The sequence below is a fragment of the Agelaius phoeniceus genome, chromosome 3, assembly GCF_051311805.1.
Source record: "Agelaius phoeniceus isolate bAgePho1 chromosome 3, bAgePho1.hap1, whole genome shotgun sequence".
NCBI classification, from domain to species: domain Eukaryota; kingdom Metazoa; phylum Chordata; class Aves; order Passeriformes; family Icteridae; genus Agelaius; species Agelaius phoeniceus.
Genome location: NC_135267.1, coordinates 49,781,897 through 49,795,166, shown reverse-complemented (window position 1 = coordinate 49,795,166; position 13,270 = coordinate 49,781,897). Strand labels below are relative to the sequence as shown.

Genomic DNA, 13,270 nt, shown 5'->3' with positions numbered 1-13,270 from the left:
TTTCAGGTGACTAAAACTTCCACAAAACGGAGGCATTACAACACCATAGATTATTCAGGTTTCTGAATAAAAGATCTTCCCAGAGCCCAGGACTGGGACATGAACACATCAGACTCTTTGTCTTCTTTTGGGAAGCAACTATTTTCCACAAAGGCTACAGTTCTCATTATGGTTACCTGAGATACCTGAGAAACAAATGTTTGCCTAAGAAATGTGTTCAAATATTTAAAGGAAAATCTGTTCCACCATACTGACGAAAATCAAATCTTCTGGTTCAGTGCCCGAACTTTTACCTTAGTAAATGACCTCTGAGTTAGCACGGATGTAAATTTCATCATTTCTTTGCACTTCATAAATTATTGACAGTGAAAATGAACTTTTTTTACTCCATTTTTTTCAATGCTTGTAATAGTATAACATGCAGTTTCATTCTAAACAACAGTGTCATTACAGTTTTGTTACAAATTGCATCACAAGAACTGGTATTAAAACTAAAATAAGCAATTTTAGAACCCAGTGCTAAAACAGGTAAGAAAGTCATAGGTATTTCAACAAGAAATGGTCAATTACCAGAAACAGATGCTGTCCTATCAAAACTGTGAAATTAATAGATAACATTGCAATGAGATGTGTGTGGAATATTGTTCCATTAAATGGAGAGGGATGCACAACTGCCAAAATGTAACACAAGAAGCGGTAGGTTAGATCACAGCAGAGAAAAGCAAACTTCTGTAGGATCTCTTTTTTTTTTGCACTTTGTCCAAATATCTGAAATATCTTTTCACATACATTGCAATTGACTTTGCTGCTGATGAGAGATGCAGAATCTATAACATGGAATATATCAGCTGGAATTTTTGGTAACATTATATAATGCTAGAATTCTAAAATCATGCCAGTTACACCAACTGAAGAGCTGTTTTGTTCAACAAGGTCTGTTTCACCACCAATCTAAATATTTTGCAAACGTATTTAAGAATGGGAGAGCAATTTAGTCTTCTAACTGAATGCAGTGACATTCTGGTACTAAAGAATGCAGGATAAGTCCATGAAAACAGAGAGGTGAAAGGGTCAATGGAGACTAATTCCCATATATATATTGTCACTTGGTTCCAGAGAACCATATCCAATACAGCATAATTAGATGCATGATGGGGCAGAACCAATAAAACTATAAACTTATCTTTGTGCTGTAATAATCACAGTCAATCTGCTGACAGGAGTCCCATGCTGGATAGCTTCTACATCAACAAGCAGTACTGTTGAGACCCTTTCAAAGCAGGACACCAGGGTGGGAAACTCCCACGTCCCAAGAGACAGGAGCAGTCAGGAGTCCTTCACCCACCTTTTGACTGGTGAGCCAAAACCAGTGACTTTATCTCCAATAAAAACACTGGAAAGGTGTAAAAATCACTGCTTAAAACTTGAAAAACACCTATTACAACCTTAATCACCAGGGGACATTACTTCATTTCTTCCTCTGTTTTTTTCACTATGAAAAACATACTACAATTATATAATTTCAAAGGTATTTCAAAACTTAAATACAGAAATCCCAAAAATAATTCAGAATTACATCTGCCATAAAATAAAGCACAGCTCAGGTACCCAAGTGTTAGTACTGCACTCGTTCTGAAATGATTGGAAATACCTTGAAAGAAGTTTGTATCAGCTTTTATGTCTGACTAACAGCTGTGCTATGAAAATCCCAATGGCAACCAGAAACAGCCAGTTCCTATAGGGATTATCAGTATATGCCATCTTGTCAGCAGTCAAGATTTAAACTTGTGTCTGTCCTTTGATCTAACACAAAATTAAATGGATCTGTGTAGAGCAGTACACAGCTGTGTCAGACCATAATTCCAGGAGAATGGAGGGTTGCATTCATTCTCCACCATGCTACAGGTAAGACAGCAACTGCAAAATATTTTTGTAAGTTCACAGTAGGATCTGTAAGACATCTGTGAAGGAAGTTTCATCTGTTCATTCCTTCCAGTTAAAAGCTTGTTTGTCTATTTTATCACAGTATATATAAATTAACAGAGCATGCACACACACACACATAACCTTCTCTCTGCCTCAAGTGAAAACATGATTTAAATAGTCTGCATGTCCAAACCATAATCAGGGAATTTAGAATTTCCCTCTATTTTACAATTTATCCTCCTGTAAAAAATGCTTTCTCAGTAATTTTTTGGTTGCACTAATACCACTATTCTAACCCTTACTAGGATCTTTTATTCCATATCTCACTCTGTAGAATGAGTAAAGAAGTAATTTTGACATCTAGAATCCTGCAGATGATCATTCCCAACCAGTACAGACATGCCTGTTAAGGCATCCACATTCAGTGAATGAAAGCCCAATCACTTTTACCACTGAAGGCGTAAAACTATAAGCTACGAGAGAAAGATTCCTTCTAGAACACCAGCACTGTATCCTGTGCTGACATAATTTTAAAAGGCCATTTCAATAATTAAAATTAGGCTTTGTTTTTTACTTCAGAAGTGTTTTCACAAATGTTAACACTATAGGAAGGCAGTTTGAGAATTTTCATGGAGGCCAAGAGGATATACTCCCTACCTTTGCTCCATTAATGTCCCAGAAGCCAAGCAAACCACTCATCCACGTGTTACACTATTACAGCATGTGGGGCACCTCTGGGGTTTAGGACTATGACAGTAAGAGGCACTTCAGAAACACAGAACAAAGGCTCCTGCACAATCTGGGTGGTGAAACAATATTCCTTTGGCAAGGACTGAGAAATAACTCATCTTCCTGGCCCGGCAAAGAGGCCCACTTGGGTCAGTAAGGCTGTGAACCCTTTGGAGTTAGGTATCAGGAATGATGTTTAGGGTTTCCTCTGAGAGCAGCCCACAGCCCTAAGGCACAACCACCCACCACAAGAAGGGAGCAAGGGAACAGAATGCCTCTTCTGGAGAGAACAGAATGCCAGGCTGGAGCCTCTGTGTGGATCCAGTGGTACAGCCATGGAGCACAGGGGGAACTGGAAAAACTTCACATGGCAATGGCAATGCCCAGGAGGCACAAATAAAGGACAGGAAAAAATAATCCTACATGCAAAAGGGGAAAGCCAATTTACTGCTGCCAGAATTCCTCCTTGTGCCTAACCCACCCCAGGGAATTGCATGCTATCCATCTTCCCTCACTTCTGAGGAGGCTGATTACAACATCAGAAACTTCTGATACCAAAAAAAGTGTTTTAATTTCAGACTTTAACTTTTATCCTCTTTCCAACTAACTCTACTTTGCTAGCCTTGACCTTTACTCTTCCAAATACTTTCAAATGTTTTAAGCCCCCTTATTTGTTATTCTTGACCATGTGTAATTAATAGTTTTAATATTCCCTGTTTATTGTTTTAATTCTTGTTCATTTGATTGTCTTCAGGATGTTGTAAACAAATGATGCGATTCTGCTGGAGTGTTACAAAACCAGTTCTCACTCTCTGTATCTAAAACTACAAACTTGAGTAGCTCAAGATATTATTTGTTATTTGTAAAGCATTTCCACAGAACTTCATATTATTAGACAGGAATTCTAAAATGCATCATATCCTTCAGTTGCTATGGGATCAAAACTCATTTTAACTATACTTCCATATCCTGTTTATGACGCAGTGTTGCACACAAAACTATATTAATATTTTATTGTTATTTTTATGTGATGGTTTTGGCTAGGGTAGAGCTAATTTTCTTCATAGTACCTGGTAGGGGCTATGTTTTGGATTTGTGCTGGAAACAGTCTTGATAATTTAGGGATGTTGTAGTTACTGCTGAGCAACATTTATACAGTCAAGAATTTTTCTGCCTCTCCCCCCCACCCCAGCAGCAATGGGGCTGAGGATGCACAAGGAGTTGGGAGGGGACAGTTGGGACAGCTGATCCCAACTGACCACAGGGATATTCCATAACATAAGAAGTTATGCCTAGCACACAATATTGGGAAAGAAGGAGAAAGAGAGAAGAGTTCAGAGTTGTGGCATTTGTCTTCCCGAGTAACCATTCCATGTGATGGAGCCTGGGGATGTCTGAACACCTGCCTACCCCTGGGAAGGGGTGAATGAATTCTCTGTTTTGTGTGGCTTTTATCTATTATACAGACTGTATCTCAATCCACAAATGTTCTCACTTTAATTCTTCCAATTATTTCCCTCAGCCCACTGAAGGGAGGGAACAAGTGGCTGTGTGGGGCTGGAGCTGGGATAAAACCATGGCAATCATATATGTTAAATTATTGTGGCAGCGTAGAGGAGCACCTGCAAAGTCCAAAGATGCTGATGCTAGTCAGTTTCTGAAACTAGGAAATTTGTAATCTACTCAATTTAAACCAACACTTACTTTTATATTATCTACAGATAACCTTAGAGTGTGAGTATGCAGACCCCAAATCTGTACTTACACAGAAGAACCACTGGTTCATTTGTTACAGGATAAATGTCACTGTGGTTATAGACCTAAATTGTATCACCCTACTGGTCGCAGCATCTCTCTACAGAGGAGTGTGTTGTTCATTGTTATTGATACAATTCTGCTGTTATGTCATTATCTAGGGTTTCTCCACAGAGAGATAGAGCATATAGGTTCTCTCTCTCTCTCTCTCCATAGATGTAATACACATATACCCATATGCAACTGCTTTTTTCAGGGTACAAACTGGGACAGACAATAAAATGTATTGTCCTGTAGTTCCTTCAGGGCTATTATTGTTCTCCCAGTGCTCCCCAGAATACCCTAAACAAAAGCCTTGAAAAATGTGGTCATTACATTTTCAAGGACAGAAATCTCAACTGCAGATGGAGTTAAACAGCTCCATGATTCCTGCAAAATGTAGTTACTCACAGTGTGCATGAGCAATCTGTGAGCAGGTGTCAACACAACCATTAAATTATGGGTTAATTTTGAAATTTAGAATCTTATGATCTCATTTCTGACTGTAAGTTGTGCAGGCATGGCTCTCAAGCAGAACTGAAACTGGACATATTTTGGTAAAAGGTGTGATGAACCATGATTGCAAGGATATGATTAAAAGGAACATGATATCCACAGAAATGCTTGCGAACAACTTTTCAAAATACTTTAGCAACTCTAGCAGCCACTTGATTAGAAGACTGAAGAAGGCATACCAGGTTTATGTAAAATGTTCAGAATTATTAATATTTCTGATAAAAAACCTCCACAAAATAAAAGCATAAACCAGGACAACCATGGTAAAAGAGCTTGTACGTTAAAATTATATTTCTCTTGTACTGAGATACAACACCTACCAAAGTCAAATTACCTACAATGCTTTGCCCATTCTAAACAATGCTACTGCTGATTCCTCTTGTATACTCTCAGTCTAAGCAAGGGGAAAAACAGAAAGAAAGACCAAACAAAGGTAATTTCAGACTGTGTACATAATAGTCACATTGTACCTGTGCTTCCACACCTGACCATGTCCCAAGAGTGGATGAAAGTGTCATGCCAGCACCTGATGTGAGAAAACACTTCCAGTGCTCTGTCCTTTGTGTGATTCCCAAAATGACCCGACCCCTTTGGTCAGCTCTCCGTTACCAGCCCTTCACTTCTGCTAAACTTTTACTGACAAAGCATTCATGACAGAGATCTCTGGTGGCATTTGTGAAATTTCCCTTTTCCTAGCAGGTTCTCTGCCCAGTTCTCATCCTGAGCACACAGCAGAATCTGCTCTAAGTGCAGTGCACAAGGGCTGGGGGGTTTACTAATGCAGCACTGTAGGACCTCACCCTATCCCAGCTGGGCTAAGAGACATCAGTACAAAGTTTACCCATATAAACAGAAAACTGGCTCAAAGGGAGTCAAATGCAGAATTATTTATACTAAACTATTTATTAGTAAATTATTTATATTAAGTATGTGGCTATAGTCTTGAATGTGAACCAGCACCATGGTTTAACAGCTTTAGGAGAATACAGTGCTGTAGCTATGCTCTTTGATCTACCTCAGCTGAATGGAGACAGCAAAGAAGGTGAGAACAGCCAGGACAAACTTGCTGCTGAGATGCCATATTTACCAATTAAATGCAATTTGCTAAGAAAAAGTCATAAACTCTTTCACTCACCACACACTTGGATTACCCAGTCTAAGCAAGAAAACAATGGTTACAGAAAGTTGGGGTTTTTTTCTTTATTTTTTAATTCCTTCAGCACCCCCGCCCCCCTCCCCCCCCCCCCCCCGGCTTTATTTCTTGCAAAATATCCAGGAACAATAGCAATAGTAACTAGATTTATTTCTGCTCATTGCTATAGTATGCTGTGGGTGCCAGATGTGCAAGTTTCCATACACAAACTAAGAATGTGACTGAATTTTAGTTAAATGAAATCACTTCTAAGAGAAGGGACACTTCAATTTTATGGACATTTACCTCCTTATTTAACCTAGTTTTCACTGCTCAGACTGCTGGGTACTGATGGATGTGATCATTTCTCTACAAAGATACAAACTTCCTATGTTCATTCACAACCCAACAGCTGCCTGGTGATATGAACCACTCTTTACCACCTCTGATCTAGGTTTTACTTGAATTCAGTTTTAAAAAAAAGCTTATGTACTGTCATTGTCCTTGAGGAAAAGAAACAGTACACACAGACCTCATGAGCCTTTAAAAAGTACCAAGCCAAAGATGCCGCTCTAAAACCTTCTTTCAGCTACTCATTTTTACTTATAACTGTATGCAACCTATAAAAATCACATCTAACATTTGGCCAGGTAATAAAATGCATTTTCCTCACCATTGTAGTGCAGATATTTACCCAATACCTTGTTACAATAACTAATACATACTACAATAAAAACTGAGTTTGCCTAGACAACCAAAATCTATCAACCTTTACCATAGGTAATCAATGGTTCAGTTTATACATTTCTTTCTTGCAACATTCTCTATAACCAAAGAGCAGGTTGTAAAGAAGACTGTATATCAATGTGTAGTGGAAAATCAGCACCAAGTGTCTTCTGAGGTCAGTGCTCACAGTAGAGAATACAGATGTGTTTAAAAGCTATTCTCATATCTTTCTCTCATATTATCTTAAGAGCACTCAGGTGTTTCTCATGGCAATTCAAAACCATGCAAAACATCACAATACTTCAAACAAAGCAACAAAGGCAAGAATTTACTTTGAATAACAAGAAAATGACATTTTTAAAGGCCCAGTAGCCCTGCCCCATTAAAATACACTGTGGTTAGTATATTTCGGTTTCAAGTCCCAGTGAAGTTTACAGAGAGTCAAGACAATCCCAATCCAAAACTGCTACTTTGCTGATTTCCCCTAAAAGCTTAACAAATTCAGGTCACTTAAAAAAACACGTGTAAGTGATGAGACACAGTAAGGGAACTCTTAGTTGAAATAATACTTAGCACTTCAGTAGAACGATGTAGCCAAGGATCTACAAGTAGTTATGAAACTAATTAATTAATTAAACTTCTCAACACCCCTGTGAAGCAAGCAAGCACATTTATCTGTTTTATGAGGAAGAAAAGAGAGCCATGGGGAGGTGGAGTGACTTGCTCAAGGGTACCCAGCTAGAGTCTTTCAGAGTAATAAACAGCATCTGAATTATTGACTCCCACTGCTGCCCTTCAGCTGAATTGTTCCTTTTTTTGAAATACTCCACTGAGTTATAATAATAGTTGGCATGATAAACATAATGTGGCAATATTTAGGCTGAGATTTTCTTCGTCTTTGTTTAGACTACATTAAAATTTTAGTGTTATTTAAATTGCAGTTGATCTTCTTAGTGTGACTGAAAAATCTCCAGGGTTGAGCAATATTTCTTGTATTTTATTCACAGTTGTGACTACTTTTTATGTTGCCATTGCTTATGGCTAAAACCCAAGCCACTCCAACTTGAAAACACAGGAAAATATCACAGTTTTATATTGCTTCAAGAGCGAGCAACAGATCAACAGAGAGGGTGGTTACTTTCATTCATACCAAACTGAATTTTAAGAGCTGGCATGAGACACACCAAGTGATGATGCACTGCTTTCATGCAATAGGAATTGCAACTCGCTGCCTGGGGCTGAGAAGACTGAGCTTCCCGAGTTGACAGCTCTGGTCCCAGGTCACTTAAAACTTTCCCAATTAAAAAAAAAAATAAAAAAAGAAGTGGCAGGAAGTTGCATCGGGCAAGTCGCTAAGTCGCTCTGTTCCCGTCTCTCAGCTTGCCTAGGCGCAAGACAAGGATGCTACCGCTTACCTTTCACACATGCATGCTTGGGAGGCTGAACTCTTTGGCAAAAAGCTCGGAGGGTGCTGCGGTCCCAGCGCTGCGGAGGAGCAGAGCTGTTACCCACGGCGTCCGCAGGTGAAGCTTCGCACAGAAAGCGCCACGTCCCCCGCACGCCCGCACCTCCCCCGGACTGCGGGGCCCGTCCTGCGGGTGCCCCGACAGCAGCTCCGTTCCGCTGGGGCCAGCCCAGCCGGCGAAAGCCCGTCCGTGCCCGGGGCTGCTCCCGCGGGACGCCCCGGCCGCGCTCCCACCGCCCGGCCCCGCCGGCACCTGGAGCCGCTCCCGCCGCTGCCCCGGGCCTGGGCACCGTGTGCCGGCGGCAGCGCTCGGACCGACCGTGCCTTCCCAAGCGCTCCGGCCAGCGGCGCGCCCGCCCCGCCCCGCTGCGCGCCCGCCCCGCACGGGCACTCACCGCCCGCGGCCCCCGCCCGGCTCCGAGCGCCCACCGCCCGCCAGAAAGTTCCTCCTCCGCAGCCGCGGGGGACGGAGCGGGGAGGGGGGTGAGGGGTGCGTTTTTCAGCGCAGGAAGAAAGTGACTCCCCCCTCCCGCTCCACCTCCCGCTTCCCCGCCCTCCTTCCGTACCTCTCCCCGTCCTCCTCCTCCTCCTCCCGCCGCCGCTCCGCCGGCCCCTCACGCCATGGCGGCCCGGCGCGCTGGAGCCCGCCCCGCAGCTGCCCCGGACCGGCCCGGGCGCTCCGCTCGCTCCGAGTGTGCCCCGTGTTTGTTTATCCCCGGCGCGCACACAGCTTTCCTCCCCCGCCCGTTCCTCCCCGGCTCGAACTTCACGGAAATGCCCTCATTCTCCCTTTTGGAGGGAGGGCTCGTTTCTCCGCAGGGAATGTTTTGGTTCAACACCAGAGCGCTGGCAGAGGATTCCCTGGAGCTCGAGAGTACGGCAGCGGTACCACGGGGCGGGCAGGGTGGCTGTGGAGGTGACAGCATCCCGGGTGTCCCATTCATATTCATTGTCCATCCCTGCTGCTGTCACCATACTGCTTGACAGGAATAAGACCTCCCACCCAAAAGTCCCCTCAAGCCAGCAAAGAAACAAAAAGCCGATTTGTCAATTTGCTCTTTTAAGTATGGTGTGGCTACTTACATTAACGTTTCCCATGTAAAAGAAGAAAAAAATAAAAGTGAAACGCCGTGACTGTTCAAGTCAGCCATCCCGACATTTCTCACAGCCACACAATTTCAGAAATTAATATGAAAGAGGATAAAATAAATGATCCTTTGGAACATTCCTTCTCAGTCACTATTGCCAAGGCAAAGTTCGGAGTGAAGAATTCTGAATGCTGGTTGGGTTTTGAAAGCTGAGCATATTTTATCGACTATGTAATGAAAGTAAAAATATTTACATGTGATAGATCAGGATAGTCTCCAATTACCTGAAGCTTATGTCTCACAAAGCATATTCCTCATTTTAGTAACGTGTTTACTGATGTTATTGAATCAGTCAGCAGGCACATAAGTGCTCAGTTTCCTGTTCTAAAATGCAAAATCTGTATTTTCTGGGGATGGTTTTAGAGAGATTCATGTGGTTTAAAGTGTGATTTCCTGCTGTCCTATCAGGACTAATAAACTTGTGGAAGCCAGAAAAAACCAGAAACTACATTTCCCTTCACCCTTCCATTGCTGGTGTATTTCTCAGCAATATCTATTGACAGTCTCAGCCCTAAAGAGTAGGGATCCACATGTTGTTGCTGCAAACTCCAGGAGCAATGCCAGAACCTGGAATGAAGCCTTGCTTTTTCACCAGTAATGACACGCCTAAAGCACAAAGTGCTTCAGTTTCAGTCATGCAAACACTAGATTAATCATTAGAAGATATCTTTCTGAACACCTATTTGAATGGCATTAGGATCCACTGAATTGATAGTAGAGTTGTAAAATATTGAGGCTGTGATACAAATGACATGTGAAGAGCTGCAGACCTCACAGTCAGACCAGATGTGGTGGATAGGCTGATTCTGCTGGAATTTCTAAAATTACCAGGGTGCCTAAAGTGATCAGGAGGAAGGTGTTTAAGTACTTGTCACATGTCTGCATCATTAGGTATGTAAATATATTCAGTACCTGACTCTAAGTTAAATGGAATTAACCCTTACAATTCTGAAAAGCACAATGTCTGGATGGCTTTTGAAATCCTGCCCTTGGTCTGTGCATCTATGTCTCTGTATTGTAGAAAAGCTGCCCTGTGCTGCCCTGTGATCACAAATGCCCAGGCAAAGCACACCATGGCTCCCTTACAGGATGGGCTCTTGGCTTCCTGCCTCCTAAGGGATGAGACTGGAGGTGCTGCTTGGATCTTGCCCTGGTGTGCAGTTAGAACATGGTGGAGATACCAACAGGATGGAGAGCCATAAATCCCCTCTGCCTCATGTGCTCTTGTGTAAAACAGGGCTTGTTCTACTTCCCAGAAATTCAGAGTGCTTGTCAGGCTAAATAGATAAATTAAGATTTATAGGATGATTCAGCAGTATCTAAGAGAAGCAAGATCTGTCCACACTAGATTAATTTCAGCATTGCCACTGGTAATTTTGAAGTGAAATGGCCCCAGCTTTAGCAAGCATCATGTACAGTGAAAGACTGAAAAAATTTGCCTCAGGAATAGAAGCTGGAGAAAGATTGCCTTCAGCTATATAAAAGTTGCTAAAAAGAAGATAATAATCTCTTATCCTCATCCTCTGAAAACAGCATGTAAAATGCAGTAAGAGAAATTTAGACTAGCTAAGATTAAAAAAAAGTATTTGTAAGGAGAAGTGAACAGCACCTCTCTCCCCTGGAGGCTTTTAAAGTGCAGGTTGGACATATATTTGACAAGAACAGTTCAGAGCTAGAAAGTCTGATGAATATTGCCTCAGAGCAAGGGGTGGACCAGATGACCTGTCAAGGTCCTGTTTCATGTGATTATGTTCAAAATGCTACTTGCACAGGCAAGATTACAGATTGTCTTTGATCTTCTTCTGCCCCTCACTTCTTTAGCCATGGGTATAGCTCCTCTTGCTGAGGTTCAGTTTCTCTCAGTGGTTTGCTGGCCTTGCTGCATGCCAGTGAATTCAGTGCTGACAGCAAGAAGAAAACAATTAAACAATGAAACAATGTCAATTTGGAGCAGCAACTTTGGGTGGGATCCATCTAACCTCTGAATGTGTCATGCACTTTTGTTCTATACTGGACTGGGAACTACCTCTGATCTAGTCACGTTAGACTTTGTTTATAACACTGCAGAGAAAAATAAATTCTTTTACAGCAGAATTCATCTGACCTGTTTTAGATGTCTTCATTAGGATGTGATGAATCATGTCCCTAGGCTATCTGTTCTTGCCACCAACCATAAAGTAGGTTTAAATGACTGACTCAGTAACATACCATCATATATTTTCCATTCCTCTGGTGCTTCTGTCCCTGAAATCTCTCACTCCCTTTCTCCTTTCAAGTATGAAACCCCTAGTTTATTTGTTCTTTTTTTTTTCCCCATTATTTAAAAATTTTATTTTATTTTATTGGAAAAGTCCCACCAACGTTAATAGTTTTTGTAGCTGTCATTTCCCTAAATTGCATCATGTGACACTGAAACATACAGCAACCTGACCTTTTGGGTGGCATTGCTCCAGAATGGATTTAGGAAAGGAGCTAAATTTACCTACTGGAGCTAAGACCATTGACTTGGCCAGTTGTGCAGAGTATGTTTCATGGAAATTGTTTGAACACTGTTCAGGTCAGACACTGTTCTACTCCTACGTCACATGCTCATTATTTTTCCTTGGTATTTATGGCAAGCCCCCATTACATGCAATGTCTGCTGTCTGTGTGACTGAGCCAAACATATGTGAGAAATATGCTCTTTTCCAACAATGGCAATTTTTTCAGGTTGCACTCAGAGAAATCACTGTGCACCTAAGTACAGTGCATATCTTGAAAATGTCTGTGGCATCAGAGACACTGTGAGCAGCCACCTCTTGGTAATATTTATCCTTTCTTCTTTGAGAAGGAAAAGCTTCCAAGAAAGCCCAGCAGTTATCTGGCTTGCAGGGGAAGGAAACACACTTTACTTTCCTGCTGCATTGGCAACTGGACCATGAGGATGTGAAGAGGAAACAAACCTAGCCACTTCAGGAGGACAGGGAAAAAGAAGGCAGCAGGACCACATGGAGCAAGGGATGTAGGGCTCATTCTGGGGCAGACACCAAGTGTCTGCTGATGCTTCATACACTTAAAAACCTTTGATTCTCACTTTTTGGAGTTTGGATGCTTGGAATTTGTTTCTCTTCCTTGCTAACTGGAGCCTAAAGAGGGAAGCTGTATGTTATTCTACCTGTTCCACATATGCAGCTTTGGCCATCCTCTTCTTTCTTCCTGCCCAGTCTATGCAACAGCATTTTTTTCTTCTTTGAATTTTCCTCTGTGTGCTTGGGGCTTCTTTTGTCTTATTTTGCTTGTTTGATTGATTCTGTTTATTTTGGTTTGGTATTTTTTATTGTTTTAGGTACCCACCTCTCACTAAAGACCCTGTGTTCTCTATGTGATATGTTTGGTCACTAATTTCCATGTAAGAAACAATTCTACAATTGCCATTAAATGTCAAAACTCTTCGAATAAAAAGAGAGAGAAACAAAAATTTCTCCAGATTCTTTCAGTAATTCTTCAAAACAATTGATTTGGTTATGACCATAACCCTTGTGTTTTCTTTGCCTTTTGTGTCCAGCTGTGATGATTTCTGATCCTAGCGCTGTGAGCTGAAACCTGTAGGACAACAGCACTAGGCCAATCTCTTCTTGTAGCTGACCTGCAGAACTGCAAGTCTGGATACTTGCATATTGCTCACTCTGCCCTTCTTGATCTGAGATGCTCTGCCCAACTCTTCTCCTTGGACTTTATTAGAGACACATGAAGGCAGCTTTAATTTTCCAATCTTATCCCTTATATGGGAGAATGTTGGCTATCTCCTATTTTCCAACCAGGGTGTGGACCAGACAGTGTCCCAGCTTGGTTGTT

At 41.8% G+C, this 13,270-nt stretch overlaps 1 protein-coding gene across 1 annotated transcript in view; it reads right to left on the bottom strand.

The window, feature by feature from the left end:
* DSE (dermatan sulfate epimerase) overlaps window positions 1-8,808 on the bottom strand; it is a 34,325-nt gene extending 25,517 nt beyond the window's left edge. The window contains exons 1-2 of the mRNA XM_054630117.2: window positions 8,684-8,808; window positions 8,239-8,308 (exon numbers count right to left, since the gene is read on the bottom strand). The gene's annotated coding sequence lies outside the window, so the exon portion shown is untranslated. The remainder of the gene's footprint in view (window positions 1-8,238; window positions 8,309-8,683) is intronic.
* Between the last annotated feature and the right edge of the window lie 4,462 nt (window positions 8,809-13,270).